At 51.8% G+C, this 5050-nt stretch overlaps 1 long non-coding RNA gene across 1 annotated transcript; it reads left to right on the top strand.

Annotated features, from left to right (window-relative positions):
• The first annotated feature begins 362 nt into the window (after nucleotides 1–362).
• Nucleotides 363–4238, top strand: LOC121447937. The gene is made up of 3 exons (XR_005974315.1): nucleotides 363–466; nucleotides 1382–1494; nucleotides 3782–4238. It is a non-coding gene; the product is annotated as an uncharacterized LOC121447937 (long non-coding RNA).
• Nucleotides 4239–5050: the final 812 nt, after the last annotated feature.

Here is a 5050-nt window from a genome sequence, read left to right as displayed (position 1 = left end):
TCATTTACCCAACTCCCAAACACCAAGCCAGTATGAAGGGCCTTGTCCTAAGTTTCCCCTGGGCCAGGACTGGGCAAATGGAGTCCACCCTACAGCCCAGAGCCTGTAGTAATTATTCAAACTCCCTAATCCTGAATTTGCTTAAATGTGTCTTGCCTGTCTCCTCCCATCGAAACCAGAATAAAGCCTCTGGCCCATTGTAGTCTGAATGAAATGGCCCCATAGGCTCAAAGGGGGCAGCACTATTAGGAGGTGTGGCCTTGTTAGAGGAAGTGTATCACTGGGGGCGAGTTTTGAGGTCTCAAATGCTTAAGCCAAGCCTGGTGGCTCATTGTCTCTTCCTGTTGCCTGTGGATCCAGATGTAGAAGTCTCAGCTACCTCTCCTGCATTGTGTCTTCCTTGCATGCCGCTAGGCTCCTGCTGTGACAGAATGGACTGAACCGCTGAACTGTGAACCAGCCTCAGGTAAAGGTTTTCCTTTACAAGAGCTGTTGTGGTCATGGCGTCTCTTCACAGCAAGAGAAACCCTAAGACTTCTGTGTTCTTCCTTCTACTCTCTTTCTTTCAACTGAGCCCATGTTCCACTATGTGGCCCTATATAGTCTGGGACACCCTATCTCCTAAGAACTACAAGAAGCAAATTCCTTCCCAGACCATTGTCCTGATCTCTGTTACCTTACCATATGTAACGCCTGGAGGAGTGGGTTCGTTAGTGAGTGCCTGGGCGGCTTGCACAAAGCCCTAGCTATTCCAGCTTGAAGAAACTGGGCATAGTAGAGCAGGACTGAAATCCCTTGCTTGGGAGGCTTGGGAGGTTGAGACAGGAGGATTAAGAGTTCAAGGTCACCCTCACCCACACGTGAGACTCAAGGCCAGCCTGAGCTTTAGAGACTCTGTCTCAAAAAATAAAACTCCAGGGCCGTTTAAGACAATTATTTAGTTACACCGGTGGGAGAGGCTATAAGGAGAAATGCAGGGTGCTAGGACAGTGGCAACTGGAAGCTTTGACGCAGGGAGGGAGTTAGTTGGGGACGGACTTCCCAGAGAAGTAGCAAGGAAGTTGAAACCTAAAGTTTCAGCGGAGTTAGCAAGAACATGCAGGCAGGGCAGGGCATGTTCCTCACAGAGAGAACTAAATGTGCCAGACCTCAAGGAAGGAGGGAGGTGGCATATTCCAGGAAATGGAGGGCTTCACTCTCCCCGAGGAACCAATGAAGTCAATACCAGCCCAAGAAAGGCATTGCTGTGATTGAACCCATTGTGTGAGGAGGCTGGGCACGGTAGCAACACTGTATTCATAAGACTCCTCCTGCTCAGGACTCCAGACTGCCTGTCCTAGGTGTGACTTGCAATGAGCCCCTGGTTTCTCATCCTCTCCAGAGCTGGAGTCCTATGGCTTCCCTAGAGATGGTATCGGCCTGGCTTCTAGATTACAGGGGATGGCCAGGGAAGGTGTCATGGCTCGTGGCTTCCAAAGACAGCTGCACCAACAGGTACCTGAGTCCTGCTTTTCTTGACATGGGAGTCTGTCCCTTGACCTCTGCCATTGCTTTGACTAAGAAACACTGGAGGAAATGAGGCTGCCTGACTTTGGAGACCAGAACATAAGAGGCAGCAGGCAGCTGTCTGTTATCTTTCTCTTGTCTCCTCTCACCGAGCCTCGAAGCTCTGGTTGTCACCTGGGGTATCTGACTGCCATGAAGCTGACACACTGGAGAAATTGCAAGAGCCCGAGTAGAGAAAGAGGGATAATGGGGAGACAGCAGCTCCCAGAAATCACTATGCAGAGACAAGGGTCTAGTCTGAACCAGTCGTGACCGGTCTGGTCCAGTCTGGACTGGTCGAGACAGGTCTAAACTGGTCTGGTCCGGTCTGATCCGGTCGTGACCGGTCCAGACCAGACCAGACCCTTCTCAATCAGTCCAGACCAGACCAGACTTGTCTCGACTGGTTCTGACAGGACCAGACTGGTCTCAACTGGTCCAGACCAGACCAGACCAGACCAGTCTCGACCGGTGAAGACCGGACCAGAATGGTTTAGACCATTCTCAACCCTTCCAGACTGGACCAGACCGGTCATGACTGGCTCAGACTGGTTCAGACTGGGCCAGATCGGTTTAGACTGGTTTCGAAGGGTCCAGACCAGACCAGACCAGTTTAGACTGGTCCCAACCAGACCAGATTGGTCCAGACTGGTTTAGACCAGTCTCAACTGGTGCAGACTGGACCAGAACAGTCACCACTGGTTCAGACCAGATCAGATTGGTTCAGACTGGTTTAGACCGGTTTAGACCAGTTCAGATTGGTTTCGACTGGACCAGACCGGTTTAGACCAGTTCAGACAGGACCAGACTGGTTTAGACAACAAAGGATCCCATGGTGTCACATAAGCACTCTGTATGGTCTCGGGGACTGCAGCAAGGCAGGGCAAGGTTAGTGTAGTCATGGGAATTGCAGCAGGGCAGGGAGTCTGGTGGGGTTCTCATCTTGGGTGGCCTAGAGCATCCCTGGCGGGTGTTGCACACAGCGGGGTGTGCTTTCAAATGCAGTCAGACTCTGATTTCCAGCTCTGGACTTTGGCTTAGTTTCTAACCAAGCGCTGGCTGGACCGCCCTAGAGCACCTTCCGTGAAGAAAAGGTACGCAAAGCAAATGGGAATAGAACCCCACCTTGTCAGAGAGCTGGCTGCTTTGACAGAGATCCAGCTAAGGGGCATCACCTCACACACACAGCCCATGTGTGCTCACCCCCCAGGCTGCATCAGTTCACCCAAGCAGGTCCCAGACGGGTAGTTATGGAAACAACAGCCAGGTCTGTAGGCTCATAGCAGGTTTCTCATGCTTCTTAAAATCCAACTCTTACTTGGCATGAATGGATAATGGATGCATCCCCACCAAGAGAGCGTTAACTGTGCCAGGCAAGAGCCAGGCAAGGTGTGTCCATTGAAGGAAGTTCTGGTTTTGATTTTTTTTTTGAGGCAAAGTCTCACATATATGTACACACACACACACACACACACACATCCCAGATTGGTGCTGAACTCACTACGTAGCTAGGGTTGACCTTGAACTGCTGGTCCTCTTGCCTCCACCTCCTAAGTGCTAGGATTACAGGCGCACCTCCACACCCAGTATCTATGATGCTGGGAAGAGTTAGGGCTTTGTTCATGAGGTGTAAGCGCTCTACCCCAGTCCTGGAAGGAGCATCTGTAATTATCCTAGTTTTGCGCATGAGCAGAGATCATTTCCCAGAGAGGGAAAGCGGTGCGTACTAGGGTGCCCAGAGGGACTTCAGAGTAGGTGGCCATACTTTCAGCCCCTTACAGGAGTCTCAGGCATCTCCCCAAACCCCTTAGCAGAGGGCAGTTGGCGCAGCGCTACAGCACCACGACCTGCCCAGCCTGGGACGTGATGCACTTATTTTGATTGCGTGATCTTCAGGGCTTCCCAACCTTGGAAAGTCATGTCCTCTCTGGGGGATGCTGGGCTTGAAGATCCCTGAGCCCCCTCCCCAGTCTTGTCATAAAGAGGCTCTCTGAACCCAAGTCTCCCACCTCCCAATCCATAGCAAAGATCCACTCAGGTTATAGCTCCTGTTTGCAAAGCGAGCTACACGGATGCCTTAATTAATTATTCAGGCTGACATCGCCAGCTCCCAAATCACAAGGTTGAGAAGAGATCATAGGAATATAATCAATGTGAACTTGAGTGATAATCACTGGTCCCCGGGTGGAGCAAAGAGAAGAAAACCCTCTAAATTGGTCTCTTTCTTCTATTTTAGCCTCGATTCTGCCAGCGGACAAGATAAAAACGCCCTCCTTTAATAATTAACGAGTAGGCACCGGCGCCCCTGGCGTGGGCCCCCAGGAGGCCTCTCGCGGTGGCTTTGCCTCCTGGAAGCCGGGGCGCGTGTGCACAGCCACGTGCGTCAGCCCGGTCTGGGGCGCAGCACTGAGTCACAGCGGCTGACCCAGCAAAGTGCTGAGAGTGTGACCGGAATGAAGGGTTGCTCCGTCTGTCTCCGAGGTGGCGTGGCAGATCAAATCACAGCGGATCAGGCGCCGAGATGTTGCCTTGCTCTGAGTGACAGAAGTTAATAATTAGTGACAATGATTGGCAGATACACTCCATCTGCTGCTCCGACGCCTAGGAGCAGTTATTCCACAACTGTCTGCGGGCACAATGAACTCCCCCGGGAGCGCGGGCTGGCCTGTGATTGACAGCTGCCTCCAAGAGAGACAGGCCACTGACGGAAAGTCGCTGTCAGCAGAAGCGCTCTGCCCCCCCCCCCCCCCCCCCCCCCCCCGTGTTCCCGCCGAGGCTCACTCGCTGTATACATTTATTCTGTTTCATTTATCATGTCAGCCGCGGTTTTAAATAGATTACTAGCTAGCCTGTTTTTTAACTGGAGAGTTTTCTACCCGTAAATTAGAAATATCCACATACATGGCGAGCTACTTCCTGGGACTCAAGGCGTCCTCTTGTTCTCTGTGTGGATCCAGGAGAGGTAGCGGGAGCTTCTAGGGTTTTGGATGTACCAAGTCCTTCCATTAAAACCAAGATGGAATGTTTAACCAGAAGCCCTGCAAAATGGTGCGGAGCACCAAGGGGCAAACTTGGGCTCCAAATTCCAAACTAAACTCTGAAAACACGCTCTTCCCCCCCCCCCGCCCCCCCCCCCACAACCTTTGGAGAAACACCACATCTCGAAGTTTGGCTTTCAGTGACTTAACTTGTAACAGTCACTCCTTAATTTTGTATGGTGTTTGCATTTTCAGCTTTTCAGGCAGTGGGGATTCTGGGGCGCCTGGGAATCCAGTGTCCAGGACAATCTGTGACTCACTTCTGGATCTATGGTCAAAGTCTGGTGCTAGATAGATCCTTGAACTTGAGTGAGAGCTCTAGTCCCATCCAGACCAAAGGTCCTGTCCTTGCTTCCTCCCGGAATCTTTCCATTTCAAATTCAAACATGGTCTCAAGTAGCCCACGTGGAACTGGGGAGTCAGTACCTTCCAGCTCCATTAGAAGCGGGGAAACAGGAGCACAGGGG

This window comes from Microtus oregoni, unplaced genomic scaffold, assembly GCF_018167655.1.
Source record: "Microtus oregoni isolate MIOR12 unplaced genomic scaffold, Mior012 000005F_ref0000423, whole genome shotgun sequence".
Lineage (NCBI taxonomy): Eukaryota > Metazoa > Chordata > Mammalia > Rodentia > Cricetidae > Microtus > Microtus oregoni.
The sequence above is the reverse complement of the archived record's forward strand: the minus strand, read 5'-3'. Positions and strand labels throughout refer to the sequence as shown.